This window comes from Urocitellus parryii, chromosome 7 (genome assembly GCF_045843805.1).
Source record: "Urocitellus parryii isolate mUroPar1 chromosome 7, mUroPar1.hap1, whole genome shotgun sequence".
Classification (NCBI taxonomy): domain Eukaryota; kingdom Metazoa; phylum Chordata; class Mammalia; order Rodentia; family Sciuridae; genus Urocitellus; species Urocitellus parryii.
In genome coordinates this window covers 106235291-106251776 of record NC_135537.1, presented here as the reverse complement: position 1 = coordinate 106251776, position 16486 = coordinate 106235291, and the positions used below count along the sequence as shown (strand labels likewise).

The window sequence follows — 16486 nt, the reverse complement described above, 5'->3', positions numbered from 1 at the left end:
ATCTACCTTCATAATTGTGCTTTATTAATTATTTGATATTTTTCTTTAATGGCCTCAGTTTCCAAACCTAAAAACATGTCTTTTAAAAAGAAGCTTTATCAATGGGCACAGTGGCGCATGCCTGAAATCCCAGCAGCTCAGGAGGCTGAGGCAGGAGGATAGTGAGTTCAAAGCCAGCCTCAGCAATTGTGAGGCATTAAGAAACTCAGTGAGACCCTGTCTCTAAAAAAAATACAAAATAGGTCTGAGGATGTGGCTCAGTAATCGAATGCCCCTGAGTTCAATCTGCAGTACCAAAAAAAAAAAAAAAAGGAAGTTTTATTACTATGGTACTATATCCTGAAAGTCAATATTATACACAACTGTTATCTAAATTCACACTGGGAAACAATACTGCATTACCTGCTGTATTCTCTCAAAACCCCTGTGAGGGAAGCAGGCCAGACCTTGGGCCAGAGACTGGAGTTGCCAGCCAGACAAATATTGACAACAAAGACAGAACAACTGACCTCTAAGCTAAAGCTTCTTCTTTGCTCCCCAGATCCCTGTGTCTCCACGTGTAGCTGGCAGTCCAGGAGCACCAACATCCCCTTGAGGTTTGTTAAAATTGAAGAAACTCCAGCCCACCCCAGGACTACTCAATCTGAATCTGCATTTTGACAAGAACCTGTTGATTTATTTGCACAAATTTAAGAAGTTCTAGTATGGAGTGATGGTTTTCTAATTTGGCAGCACATTAGAACCACCTGGGGAAAAGTAAAAAACAATGAAGCCTAGGCTCCATTCCCCTGCACTCAGAGAGTCTGATTTAAGCATCTGGAGTTTGACCTGGACCTAGGTACTTTCAAAAACTCCTCATCTTTTTAAAAAGCTGGGCGGTGTTTACAAGTTAAGGAAGACTGTATAGACGAGTTTAAGAAACACGGGTCTAACTCCATGGTTCTAGAACTTTAGCAACGTCTGAACCATCTGGATAGCTTGTTAAACCACAGATTCCTGACCCACTACCATTTCTAATAAGTCCAGGTGATGCTGCTACTGCTGGTCAGGAGACCTTATTTTGAGATTCTCTGCCAGATGGTATGTGTAAGACAGACCACACGAGAAAAGAGCTCAAACTCATTCCAAGAACTCTTTTTAAGGCCCACATGCTAGCTGCAGTTGAGGTAAGCATATTTAAGGGTGAAAAAGGCTTAATTATAAGAAATTTAGGACATTTTACCAGTGATCTCACATGTTCACATTTCTCTCAATATTAAAAAAAAGCCACAAGGTGGTTTCCATGCTTGCTTATTTTAGTCTTCCTAAAATAATTTTCTGCCAGAATAAGTTCTAAACATGAACTGTACACTGGAATGTAGCCCCCAGAAAAGCTCAAAGGGACTCAGCCTAGCAGGGTGCAGCCCAGGTGAGCAGGTGTAGCCAAGGCTGCTTCTGTGAAGAGCACCCCCTAGAGTCCCAGAGTTCTCCTATAGGAAGGAGCACTGGTTCTGACATTGGGCCCAAACCAGCTTCTGTATTATACATAGGAAGCTGCCCTAAACTGCTCTGAGCAGTCCCTCAAAACCAATGCTGCCAGTGTTTGTCTCAAAGTTCTTAGCCTTTGCCTCCAATTGATTTTACAGAAACAGAGAAAAGACTGACTCCCTTCTTTTTTAAAACTCCTACTGAGTTCATAGCATGTTATAATGATCCATCTGTGCAAAGCCCCTCCTGTTTTGTTTTCCCTCTCATCCCTAATTCCCACATTCATCCTCCCTACCCCATATACAACATATATGTCCTTAAGGCTGCCTGTAACTCTGTAGAAATAGAAAGTGTTGTTTTTTTGTGCATATGTGGAGTTAAGTTATATAATGTCATCATATAATATATTTTTTCTTATCATTGCACTCAACATCCTGTTTTTAAGACCTAGCCCAGCTGCTATATGCACACCTATATGCACTCCACCCACAACATTTTAATTACTGAGAAATGGTCTGCACATCTGGTTCTGACACCAGATGCATGGATCCCTCATTTAGGACTGTGACTAATTGCTTTCTGCTCTGTTTGCACATGCTCACTGGCTGGCATCACAGGTGTGTTCGTTAAGAAGAAAAAGATCTTATCCCTGGGTTTACTGACAATATCTCTTCCTCCCACTCTCTTCCTCCCTCACTGATTTTTTTTTTACAAAAAAAAAAAAAAAAAAAGCACAGAGAGAGTCTCCTCCAAGAAAAAGTCTCACTTTCATCTACAATGCATCCTTAAGATCATTCCAGCCTATGGAAAACTGTTTTTAAAAAAATAAGAAATTACTTCATTCTGGAATTACAAGAGGTTTCAGATCAAAATTAAAAAAAAAAACAGTCAAATTGCTTATCAGAGAGTTTCCTGTTCTTAATCTTCCTTACTCCTTCTGCAGATGTAAGTAATAAATCCAAAACCAGCTCCCTTGAGGAGGGAATTTTGCTCCTGCAGTAACTCTTAATTAAAATGTCTTATGTCCACCTGTACATGTGACCTGCCTGGTCTTTCAAAATAGGTGACACAATATTTCTGTAATAATATACCTCATAAAATAATATCCATAAGATACCAAATAAGATTTAAAATGTCAATAACACTTTCCTTGGCTTCAAGATTCTGGGATAAGTACTTCACAAATTCGTAATAAAATATTAAAAATAATTGCTGTGTGTTTGGTGTTGATAATGTGCCATGCACTGTACTAAGCATCGTCAAATGTGTTTTCCCACTTAATCCTCATAAGCCCGTGACATAGATCTTTTTATCTCTGTTTTAAAAATGAAAGCCCTGAAACTTCGATAAAATAAAAGGAAATTTTTAATCCCTTTATGCAAGATCAGCTCATTTCCACAAGCCAAAAATGTTGGGGGGGGGACAGGTCTCCTATCTTCCTTCTTCTAAAGAAATTTAGCTTGTTTCCCCCTCAATATCCTGTCCTCCCTCTCCTTTACTTCCTTGTGGGTCTTCAGCCAACCTCAGGAGGCTCAGTCTGTGGTCACCCCTCCATGTTCTCTTCTCCCTTCTCCCTTCCATCCCTTGCAGCCTGGGAGCAATAAAATTGAAAGCTATGTCCTCAGTCCAGAACCAGCTCCAACAGTGACTCTGAGCCCTGAGCTGCTACCTCCTTCCCTTTAGGAGGTATATGAGATCTTAATTCCCCTTTAATGTGGTAGATGGAAGCAGAGAGGCACAAGATGATTTGAGAACATTGAATCCATGGTGCCAATCATTGGCAGAACAAGGACTGAAGTGACATATGGTTCAGAAGGTGGAGGTTCATTAGCCTCTTCCTGTCTTTAGAGCCAGCTGGAGAACCATAGCCACCAGCTCCAGGTTTCAGAGCATGTCAGTGTCTCCCTCCACCTTACCTGATTAGAGGAAGCCACATGGACTTTCTTGGACAGTAAGCCCCATCAGGCCCCGGGTCCACTGCTCTCTTTTGCTTTCACCCTACCCCAACACTGTTTTTCAGACATTTGCTTCATCCTATCTTCTTACTCTACATTTTTCAATTAAAAATTGTTGATTAAAAACCAGTATGAGCCAGATATTTTTCTACAACCTGGAAACATGTCAATAAGCCGGCAGGTTCTTGTTCTCATGGATCCCACATTCTAAAGAGAAAGATGAATGATAAACAAATGAGCAACTGCAGGTGGGACAAAAAGGGATAAAGTCCGGTGAGTGGGTAGGAAAACATGCTACTCAGCTATACATGGCAGAGAAGTTTGGTCTGGCAACAAGATAGTTGAGAGAGGTAAAGGGGAATATCTAGGGAAGAGGAATTCAGACAAAGGTATCAGCATGTGCATGGGCCCTGATGGAGAAGGAAGCCTGCTCCAGGACTTCAAAGACAGGTCAGGGCACAGGAACAGCTTAGGAGAGGAGGTTCGTGGGGCCCTTTGCTCCAGAGATCCTGTGCCCTCCACATAGCCCCAGCCACCCTAAAATAGATCTGTGCTAGGAATTCATCCTCAAAGTCCCTTTCATTGTGATTTATATTCTGGTGTCTTACTTCAGAAACACAATGTTCAGGCTTTCTCCTAATGGTTACGAATCTCTCTCCTCCCTAACATATAATGCTGGTACGGAGAGGGGACTTGGAATAATTATGTCCTGGTGTATGTTTTACTCTTATTTCAGTACTAGAAACAAGTAGGCCCTTAATAAATATTTGTTATATGGAAGAAGACAACTTAACAAGATCCTATCTCAGGAATAAATAAAAAATGATTGGGGATATAGCTCAGAGATTCACCCCTGAGTTCAATCCCTAGTGTCAAAAAAAGCAGTAATGATATAACCTACACAAAACAAGTGTGTCTCTGAGCCTCAGTTTCCCCACATATAAAAGCATTAGATTTTTATAGACGGAAGGGCAAAATTCTAAAGGAGGCATAATTACTCAGCCCTTTCATGCCCATTAGACTCTCTAATTGACTGGCTCTTTCTCTTTAGATTAACTTCCAAGTTCTTCCCAATCCAAGCCCCTTGGCAACCATTATCAGTGGGTCAGAGATGAGCCTCATTAACCATTCCTTGACTAGGAGATTTTTTTCCCCTCAGTACTAGGGATTGAACCCAGAACCTCATACTTGCTAGGTAAGTACTCTATCACTGAGCTACATCCCAGCCCTTTTTATTTTGAGACAAAGACACACAAAGTTGCTGAGGTCAGCTTCCAACCTGCAATCCTCCTGCCTCAGCCTCCTAAGTAACTGGGGATTACAGACATGTGCCACCACACCCAGCAACTAGATTTTTAAGATTCCTTTGAGTTTTTTAACATACTATGATTCAAATCTAAGCAAGTCTACTTGTTCAGTCACAGGAAGGTAAATATTACTACAAATTCAACCCTAGGAAATCCCATTTCTCAGAGTCAGGTGATCCCTCTGGCTACCTATCAAGGTGTTTCTACCAGCACAGAAGCCAACAGGTAACACTTGCTTCAATTCTAATACTTTTCACCAAAAAACTAACTTAGGGCTGCTGGGCATGGTGCACAAGCCTGTAATCCCAGTAACCCAGGAGGCTAAGAGAGAAGAATCATGAGTTCAAGGCCAGGCTGGGCAACTTAGCAAGACCCATCTCAAAATTAAAAGGGCGGAGGATGTGGCTCAGTGTTAGAGCACCCCTAGGTTCCAACCCCCGTACCACCTTAAAAAAAAAAAAAAACCTAACTCAATGCTAACTCTTTCAATGCCCTCCTAAAGCTGCTAGAGTTATCCTTTGAGGTAGCTGAATGTTGTCCTTCCCCTTAAATCCCACTCCATAGGAGCCTGGATCCCACTCATAAATGATGAACCAGTCCTACGTCTTAAAACCAGTCTGGCTTCACTTTGAGCCTTTAAATTTCTCTACAGATGTACCTTGACTTCCAATGAGGCCACATCCTGATAAACCAAGTAGAAAACCATACATTTTTTAAAAAATTATGGCTGTAGCTCAGTGGCACAGCACTTACCTAGCATATGTGAGGCACTGGGTTCAATTCTCAGCACCACATATAAATAAAACAAAGGTCCATCTACAACTAAAAAAAAAAAAACATTAAATATATGTAACTTAACAAACACTATAGCTTAGCCTATTCTACCTTACACATGCTTAGAACACTCCTAGTTACTTTCAACTAGGCGAAATCACCTAACACAAAGCCCAATTTATAATAAATTGCTGAGTTACATGGAAGCATGTAATTGATCTCATACTACTTTGAAAGTGAAAATTGGATGATTATATGGGTACACTTTCACACTATCATAAAGTAAATATATATATATATATATCAGTCAAAAATATGAAAAAAAATTATCAGTCAAAAAAATATATCAGCAAAAGTGGTGGACTACCTGTATGTCTTCTGACTAATAAGAGTGGTTCCTAAAGTCCATGATTTGGCCCCAGTCTTCTGGATCCTGGGCCCTTCAGCTGCATCCCTCCTCAGACATCGATTCCTGACCTTCCCCTGACATCTTTCCATGTGTCTTGTCTATGTTTCCTTACTTCTGACATTTGATTTGACTTGGATGGTCACCCTCAGAATGTGCCATCTCTCAGACACTCAGAGTAACACACCCAGCCTTGGGCATCCTGAAGTCAGGAACACTGCCCCGTGGGCAGGCCTATATGCTTGGCATTCCTGTTGAGGAAGAGAAATACACAAATACCCAGATGCCTGGCAGAACCACAAAGGACACCCACAGTCCTATGGAGAAATGTGGAATTGTCTCAACTTCTCAAAAAGTCACTAGATAGAATTGTTTGTTTGTTTATGATATAAACTCATAAAGACAAAAAATGGAAGAAGGATCATCAAGAGGTAAAAAGGCAACAAAATATTAGAAACTGAACATAGGTGAGCAGTAACTATCTTAGTCAGAAAATATGAGGATTTTATTACATGGATCCCATAAGAGAAAATTTATAAATACTATAAAAAATTGTTTCAATTGTATATCCTTAGAAGTTAAAGAAATAATATTCCAATGATACCTGTTATTGAAACTGCTCTTTCCCCTGTTCAACTAAAACATCTTGATGCTGTTTACAATGCGTCTATAATCTTCTTCTAACACTGTACCTCACAATAGTGATGCCTTGGGTAACTGAAGTGCTTTAAATTCATTATTCTCCAGTGGCTCCTGCCACAGCCATCCCAAATAAATTCATGGTGGAGATAAAAATGACATGCTTGGTATGCAAGTCAAGCTCCAAGACAGCTCCCCAATACTCCAGTCTTTTACACCAAATCCATACCCTTAACCCCTCCCTCTTCTGTATAAATACTGAAGTGAGCACTGGCATCTCAGCCACTTGTTCTTATATCTCAAGTTCCCTTTTCTTGCCACAGGATAGGTGCCTGGTAACATTATTCAGGACTGGCTCAATATAAGTGGAAGGCAACCAAAGCTTTTCTTGAGTTATTTTTGAGATGGTCAGAGATATGCCTTCAAGTATACAATTCAGGGAAAGTAGAGGCCTGGAAATAGGAGACAGTCTCTCTCAACCTCCAAGGCCTCAAGAGTCTTTGCTGAGTATTTGATTGCCTGCCAGAGGGCCTCAGAGGCTCCTGAGGACACCCCAGAGTGAGCAGGAAGCCCTGAGTACTAGGCTCAGACAGGCTGAATTCAGAACTGACACCTGGGGATAAGGAGTGGGCATCTTGACTCCAACATGTACCGAATTGCCCTGAGTTTATGCTGCATGAGGTACTAAAAAGACAAGGAGTTTTGAGTTTATGGATATGGGTTTGAAGCCCAAATCTAAAAACTAAAAACTGGTTATCTTCTTTATCTTTCTGGATCTCAAATTCCTCAGCTACAAAATATAGCAGAATTTTAAGTCACATATATAAAAATTTTCAGTACAATGGGGTAGAAGCAAATAGGAGTCACTCAGGAAATTATTACTTTTTTTTTAAATTCTCACTTGAACAAAGACCCATATCACTTCCATGGATTTTATCTATGGTAAAGTCAAGATCTTCCACCAAAAAATACCTTACAATGGTCTTATACAGCTGGACAAGCTTTTTATTTAATTGAAGCCCAATAGGTCTGATCCTAAAATGGTAAAAAGTTACCAATAAACTGCCTTCCCTTTGATTTCTAAGGAGATTAATATCTTTGTGGGAAAGAGTAGGATGAGTTTCATGCAAAATGTGCTTTGACTAAAGAGATGTACATGTGACTCCCAACCCTGGCAGCACATAAAAAACAATTAATTCACAATTGCATGAAATGAGGCTAAGTATCAGGATATTTTTAAGAGCTCTCTACTGACTCTGGGGTACAGCCAGGATGAAAAACCACCAGTCTTTTTTTTTAAAATTGCCTATTAAAGAAGCATAAGGATTTACCCATTTAAATATTTAGAATTTCATTTAAAAAAAAGAAATATTGGGAACTCCAAAAAGCTCTGGTTTGTTTGGGTTATATTCATCAATATTTGCCAAATTGGACATTAAAATTATTTTTAATGAGATTTATTTATTAATTGTATGTATTATATAACTATTTTCCAAAGTAAAATACAATTCAAAAGAAAATAAATAAATAAATATTTGAAATTTCTTGCAAATACAATCACCTAAGTCTCAATTTGCTAAATTTCCTTGGAGCCCCAAGGCAAAGCTTTTGACCAAGGTTATGAATTCAGAGCAAGGAATCTTAAGATGATGTCCAAGCACAGGTCCACTTTTCATCTGAGTATATTAGGACAGAAGCAATCTGATGTCACTAGGTGATAGAATCTTATGGGATCACTGTCGTATATTTACCCTGTCATTGGCCAAAATATGGTTATGCTGTGTATGACTTTATTATTCAGGTGTAAAAAATAAATTAAGGCTGACATAAGGACCCAAATGGTGATTGGCTCTTCTCATGATGCATTTAATTCCATGCTGGCACTGAAGCAGCAGCAGAGGGCTTCTGACATCTATCTTCAACAGCACCACTCTGCCCAAGTTATCTCAGAGAATTCTCCTTAACTTGCAATACTGGTACTATATTCTTAATCCTAAGCCTTTTACAGAACATGTTCTCCAGATTGCATGGAGGGTAAAACTACTGCCATTTGAAGATCCATCTCAAAGTCAGTGGCCAGCACATCTGATGGCAGGGCTTCTCTCTGGCCTTCTACAGCATTTTCCAGGTTAACAATGAAACTGTACCCCCAGCATCCCAGTCTATAGACGTGAGCAGATTGTCTTTCTCTGCTCGGTTCCCATGGCCAGAATCCTTAACTAATCTCCTACCCACAGAGTAGGGCTGATTTCACAAGCTGTTATTCCAGCTGCTCCTGCCAACATCTGCTCTTGATTTACTTGCTGAACACCTCTGATATGCACAGAGCTGTATTGTCATGCTTCACCCTACTCAGCTATGACCCCCTTCCTCAAACACATCTGCATCTGCACACATCTTTCCTGCTCCCCCTACTTCTGTCCTTGGCCAATCTATCCACCTGTGCTCCAGATCCCTACCCCTTGGGAAATGGTTCCATCAATGACTTGCTCCAGGTCTGGAATCTTTAACTTCTCCATCCCTAGGGCTCTTCCATTTATTCAACATTGTTTAAGCCTCTCTCATCTTGGAGAAAAACAAAAATCCTGCCATAAACCCTATATTCCTCTCCAGCTTCTTAAATTAAAATAATCTGTAATCTTCATTGCCACTTATTTACCTCATGTACAAGATTGAACCATGCCCTCACCCCAGATCCATGTCCTTCCTAGGAAACTCAGAATGTTACTTTATTTGGAAATAGAGTTGCCAATACAGTCGTTAGCTAAGAGTGTGCCCCTCAGCAGCTATAACTGGTGTCGTCATGAAAGAGAAGACACACAGGCATGCACCCAGGGAGAACTCCAAGTGATGACAAAGACAGAAATGGGGGTGACACTTCTGCCAGCCAAGGCTTGCAGGAAACACCAAGAGTTAAGAGAAAGTATGGAACAGATACTTCCCCAGAACCTTCAGAGAGGGCATAGTACTGCCAACACATTGCTTTAGACTTCTGGCTCCCAGAATGGTGAGACGATACATTTCTATTGTTTTAAGCCATCCCATTTCTGGTCCTTTGTTAAAACATACTTATGGAATGACTATATCGTAATTTTCCTTCTGATTCTAGAATTTCCCCACCTAAAACCTGCTAGAGCTAAAGCCATCCTATTTTATTGGGTTCTCTGGGACACATGCTCTTTTTCATGAAGTCCTTGCTGATGCTCTTTTCCCACATCCTTCTCATCCTCCTTCACTTTTTCCTCATCTCACCTCTCACAGATACCTGCTGAATTGCAGCATCCCTGGGTTCATGGCCTCTTCTTACTTTATCCATGCTCTGCTGATCAGCTCCATGCTGATCATTCCCCAAACCTTGCAGCCCAACCCTCTCTCCCAAATTCTAATTTGTTTTTGTTTTTGCTTTATGGTACCAGAAATTGAACCCAGGGGTGCTTAACCACTGAGCCGCATTCCCAGCCCTTTTTATTGTTTGAGACAGGGTCTCACTAAGTCACTTAGGGTCCTGTTAAGTTGCTGAGGCTAGCTTTGAACTCAAATCCTCCTACCTCAGCCTCCTGAGCCCCTGGTAATACAGGTGTGACCCACTGCACCCAGCTCCAAATTCTAGTTTTGAATTTACTACTGCTTCTTTGTTGTTTCCACCTAGGATTTGCACAAGCATCTCAAATACAAAATGGATGAAATCAACATCTATGGCCCTACTTCCTAAATAAATCTCACTAATCTCAGGAGAAGCTCTATCTGGTTGTTATTTACGTTTACATTGGCAGTCCCTGGAAAAAGAAGATGATGCCCCTGGCTACACATTTAGGTGCCCAGCCTGGAACTTGAAGCTGCTGAATGAGATGAGATAGAGCCAAGGGAGCAGTGGACTGTTCTGCTGACCCACATCTGCAAGGAGGCATGTGCAACGACCTTCAGACATCAACTACTGTGATGTTTCCAGTTCCAGTTTTTGCACAGGTTTCTCTTGAGGCCAACCTTGATCTGGAACCATACCAGGCAAGGGAATCTGGGACATCATGTTCTGGTTTAGCTAAATTGAGATATTATAAAGCCACCACAGGAAGAAAAGGCAGTAACTGTGAAGTCATACAAAATAAAACACCATTAAGTGTCATCTGGGAGAGTTCTGGATCTAAATGCTACAGCAATTAGCAGGAAAGTGAAATTGGGAGGACCAGGCAAGGTGCTTAGGACTCATGAAAAGTAACTGGGCTGAGAAAGATGCTTAGGATTTGGCAGAGATAGAGTAGGGTGGGCACTGGAGACTGGAGGGCAACTTGGCTGTTTGGGAACAATGAGGAGACTGCCTTGACCAGACAGCAGAGCTAGCTACAGAATTGCAAAGGCTGTGCCATAAAAAAAAAAAATGTTGCCATTGTAATTTGGGGGCAGCGTTTTAAAAAGGAAGTTTAAGACAGTGAATTCAGTCCATGGGGCTGTTTGAAGGAGAGCACCAACAAGCTATTTTCTGAGGAAGGGAAGATAGAAATGAATATAAATTGACCCCCCATATCTGTGGGTTCCAGATCTGTGGATTTAACAAACTGCAGATGGAAAACATCCAGGGAAAGAGTACATCCAAACAAATATAGACTTTTTTCTTATCTTTACCTCCTAAACAGCACAGTACAACTATTTATAGATCATTTACATTATATTAGTTACTGTAAGTAATCTAGAGATGATTTAAACTGTATGGGAGGATGTGCATAAGTTACTTGCAAATGCTAGGTCATTTTATAAAACAAATTTGGTTATCTGCAGACTTAGGTATCCATGTGGATCCTGGAAGCAATCTTCCATGGATGCTGAGCATGTGTGTGTGTGTGTGTGTGTGTGTGTGTGTGTGTGTGTGTGTGATGATTAATCCAGATGTGATTTTTTTATTATTATTACTTGTTTTCTAAATTTCCTGAGGAAATAGGAAATGAAAAATGCTTCACCCCAGTACCTTTGGGTACTGGACTCCAACAAGCTCAGGAAACTAGATGAACACGGAGGACAGATACAGGGGAGAACCATATTACAGTTGAAGAGAGATGGTGAGGAAGGAGCCTGCCAGGTGGCAGGGCAGTGCAGAGCCAACCAACAGTCACCAATGCTGTGCATAGGAGCCCACTGAGCAGCACGGCAGAGGGTCACCATCCACAGAAATGGGGCTATTCCACACTGGGGACGTGACACTGGAAGGGGAATTCAGAGCAGGTCACATTAGCAACTGGGAGTCACAAAAAATATGCAAACAGGGACATTGGAGTAAAAGTAGCAAGAGAATAAATCTCTCCTTATTAAAGACATCGGACAGCACTGAGTAACAAGAATGTGTCATCATGTTGTTTTCTCTCTCATCTTCTCTCCCAAATTCTTCCTGTCATACATAGTCCATGGACTTCGAGTTACACTGACCCCAAGTAGTCTACGTTCCATAACCTTTTTATTTTTGCTTATCACAAACATACATTTTATAAAACAACTACAGTTATAAAAATCTACTCCTTCATGTAACAGATCACAGATCTCCATTGAGTATCTAGTACATGGCCATGCTAGGCACAGAAGATATGAGCAAGACAAGAGCCTCCACCAGGGGAGGATACAGATCTGTAAACAAGGTTAGCCATGAGGCTAAACAAGTGTGAATCCAGGTAAAATCAGAAGGTAGTTTTGTTGTCCCTCTTTGTGTCCCTAAATCTAATTTCTGGATTCTTGTGTCCCCAGCCCCAGAAATTCAATTAGGACACATACGTTCCCTCCACTCTTCCCCCCGGGCCTCTCTGGTCACTGTCAAGCAATTTTAAAAAACAAGGGAGAGAATTGAATAACAGCAGATGGGGGTAGAGAGGGAAGATGAGAGGGAAGGGAAGGGGGGGATAGTAGGGGATAGGAAAGGTAGCAGAATACAACAGTCACTAATATGGCATTATGTAAAAATGTGGATGTGTAACCGATGTGATTCTGCAACTGGTATTTGGGGTAAAAATGGGAGTTCATAACCCACTTGAATCAAATGTATGAAAGATGATATGTCATGAGCTTTGTAATGTTTTGAACAACCAATTTAAAAAAAAGTTATTTGGGAATACAATGGTGGTTACCAGGCATAGGGGTTGGGGTAGAGAGCAGGGAATCATTGCCTAATGGGTGCATAGTTTCCATTTCTCAAGATGCAAAACTTTGGAGTTCTATTGCAAAACAATGTGAGTGTATTTAACACCACTTAACTTTACATTTAAAAATGGTTAGGGTGGTAAATTTTATGTTACATGATTTTCACTTAAAAAAAGTTTTCTGGCTATTTCATATGGTACAATGCAGTTTCAATTCAGTAAACTTAAAATTGTCATCCCTAATTAATATACAAGATTTCAATATTGTGTCAGATTTAGACTTCTCCCTCTAGGACTAGGGCCTGTTGCAGTTGAGGATCTAATATTGGGGAAGAAGAGTGTGGGGGTTTCTCTCTCTGTTCCCTTACTTCTTCTCCATCTTGCTAACAAAGTTTCTGACTTCTTCCAAAGTTAGAGTTGGGAAAGAGATGGTTATTTGAGGATATTAACCTATTAAACAATAATTCCCTTCTGCTCCTCACCCCGCCACCTATCCTTGGTAACTACCATCCTACCCCCAAATAGGATGACCAACTGTCCACTTTTCTAGCATAGAAATTTCGATATCCCAGAACACCTATCAGTCCCAGGCTTATTGGGCTAATAGATCAGCCCAGATGAGGCAATGGGAGTGTAGTTATTATTTTACTAATTTTTTTTTCAGTATTGGAGACTGAACCTGGGGCCTCAAGCATGCTAGGTAAGCACCGACCGTACCACTAAGGCACATCCCCAACGCCACTTCACTGATTTGTTGTGAGCTCTAGCATTGACACTTTTGCATCTGGCAGGTGTAAAGCTGACTACCCATCTCTTAGGTACATCTGTGGGTTCTTTAGAAATATTCCCGTCAAGTACCAGGGAAGCCTCACCTGCAGTTCACCTGAGTGAGCAAATGAATATCTATTCCAGCTGGTGACTTGCCACTCCATCCACAGCCCTGAGGTCTCTGGTAAGCCACTTCCAGCTCCCTAAGGCTAAGTTCCCCTTTCCCTGGTAGGTGGCTAATTGGGCAGGACATACATGAAAACACCTGGCTGTGTTGCTGAGATTTATTTATGGTCCATGAGAAGCACTCACATATCCTTGAAAAGTCCACTGTCACATACAGAGAAGCTAGCCAGCCAGACGTCACTATTCAGATGTCTGATCCCCAGTGCTCTCTCTCCTTTAACTAACTCCTCCAGTACTAACTCCTCCTCAACCTTCAAGACTCGGCTTAGGTTTCTCTTTCTCCAGGAAATCCCCAGCTGTCCCTGTCCCTCCTTATATGCTCATATAACACTGTTCACCTAGCATAGTATTTATCACATGACTTTTTAGTTACTTGTTTCCATGTCTATCCAAGGCTAGCTGCATCTGTCTTGTTCATTGTATCTCTTGCTCTGGGTACATCACCTAACAGAGTAATTACTCAATCAATATTTTCTGGACAAATGAATGGAAAATAAATGTACACATCAAGAGCAAATTAAGTTGGACAGAAACAAAGCAGCTTATTCATATGAGAGAAGTTTGTGCCTGCTTTTTAGCACATATGCTGATTTAAAAATTTTAGAACTATTGTTGCTATTTCTTATGCTGCTGGGCTTCAGTGGGGGGCAAGGGCAAGTCTCTGTGTAAGCAAAGAATGCTTTCCTAAGAGGTCCTGTTGGTCCTGAGAAGTGATGGTGCACATTTTCCCCCTCTCTTCAAAGCTGAATTAAAATGAACTAGCATTGCAAATCTTTTGACAGGAAAAAGTGCATACTGTTCACCAGCCTTGAGTAATAGCAGGAAATAAAAGATGGCCACCATGTGAAGACTGTGACACAAGGATGTCAGGCAAGATTCCCCCCATATGTAGGGACACATCATAGTTATTATTATCATTAATTCATAACTAACATTTATAGACCATTTAGCATATGCTAGCTTCCACACTAAGTACTTTGCATGTGTGGACTTTAGGTAATCTCCACAATGACCTTGTAAGGTGAAATCTAATTGGGGAATTGAAACACAGAGAGGTTAAGTTGTTTACTAATAAGCAACCTAAGTGGAAATCATGCCATGCAGATTACATACTACACTTGATCTTAGCCAAAAGGCCAAGAAACAATGATACAGATTTCATATGAAGACTCAATTCTCACATCCATTTATACCTGGGGCTGAATGAGTTCCCAAGGAAACATAAGTCTAAGTTTTATTTTAACAAAAGCTATTTCCTTTCAGTAAGTATTGAAATAGGCTTAGTTTTAAAAGATTTAAATCTATTCTAGATTAAATCTTCAAAGCTATCGAATGTTAAACGTATTATATATTAAAATGTATATGTATTATGTAGAGATACATGTGACAAAACACTGTTTAATGTAGTGAAACAGAAAAGATAAGCAAATTTAAAAAAACACCCAAAAAATATTGCATAAAAATCAGCTCCTTACCAAATAGGTATTAAGTGGTTAGGGATTAATTATATTTTACAAGATAAAAAGATACAGCCTTTTCTTAAAATCTACTTGCTCTAGGTAAAGAATACTTTTTAAACATTAATGTTAATAATTTGAACATTACTTAGAACATTGAAACTTAAATTTTAAAGGCAAATATGCCATCACTTATTTATACATCTACCAATAGATATGAGAGAATTAAATTAATTTGGCTGTGTATTTTTAACAAGATGTCAGGAATTGTTTGAGAAATAAAGATATGATTTGGCTTCTACTTTCCCAAAGATTTCAGATAGTGGTGGGCACAGAAATTATAAATAATTGCAGAATAAGACAAATTAAATCATTCAAATCCAATGTATGATGGAAGAATGGAAATGAAAATTTTATTTTATGTACACATACTTGTTAAAGCAATAAGGAACCAAAAAATTAGCTGCCTCAAATTTTCATTAAACTTGTTTCTTACATTCAAGTGAACTTTTTTTCTTCCCAATCTAATTCCGTTCATATCCTGATTCTCTTTAATTTAAAGCTGTCCTAAAATCATTTTTCTTTTTAAAAGCCCAGAATTTGTGCTATTACCCAGTGCCTGACCCTCAGAGAAATAAGACATTTTAGCTTTTATGGTTTTTTAAATTTTTTAAAATTTTTTTGTAGTTGTAGATGGACAGAATGCCTTTATTTGTTTAATGTTATGTGATGCTAAGGATTGAACCCAGTGTTTCACACAGGCTAGGCAAGTGCTCTGCCACTGAGATAGAGCACCAGCCCAGCTTTTATGCTTTAACATACAAAATACTATAAAACTTGAAATTTTGAAATATAAAATGCCTTTGAACTAAAATTTTAAAGGTATGAGCTCTCTAGTCTCACAAAAGCAAAATTAGGTTTAAAATTTTCAATGAAAATTTGATAATTTTGTATTTCTATAAACACACCAAAAGTAATAATCTGGAAGTAATATATATATATATATATATATATATATATATATATATATATATATATATATAATTTCACATAAGCTTTCCCAGACCCATGCTTGCCTCTTTGCAAATATTCTAATATCCAAAAGTTCATATGAATAATCTTATCTCCATGTATATCTAGCCATGAAAATATTACCTGTAGCCAGAAAATTCAGAATGTTAAATTCTTCAGGACAAACAATCTAGTTTTTTTTTTAACAAAAATGCAAGAAAAGGAAAAAGAGAATTGGGAAACCTAAAAGAGATATAAACAACCATAGCAACCAAACACAATGTGTGATCCTTACTTGCATTCTAATTCAAACTAAGCAACTTAAAAAATTTCTTTTGAACCAAATGAGGGTATTGATGCTATTAAATTAAATTAATTGATGCTATTAAAGAAATATTTA

The 16486-nt window shown here is 39.5% G+C and overlaps 1 pseudogene; it reads right to left on the bottom strand.

Annotated features, from left to right (window-relative positions):
- Positions 1-14668: 14668 nt before the first annotated feature.
- Positions 14669-14766, bottom strand: LOC144256342 (U2 spliceosomal RNA; annotated as a pseudogene).
- Positions 14767-16486: the final 1720 nt, after the last annotated feature.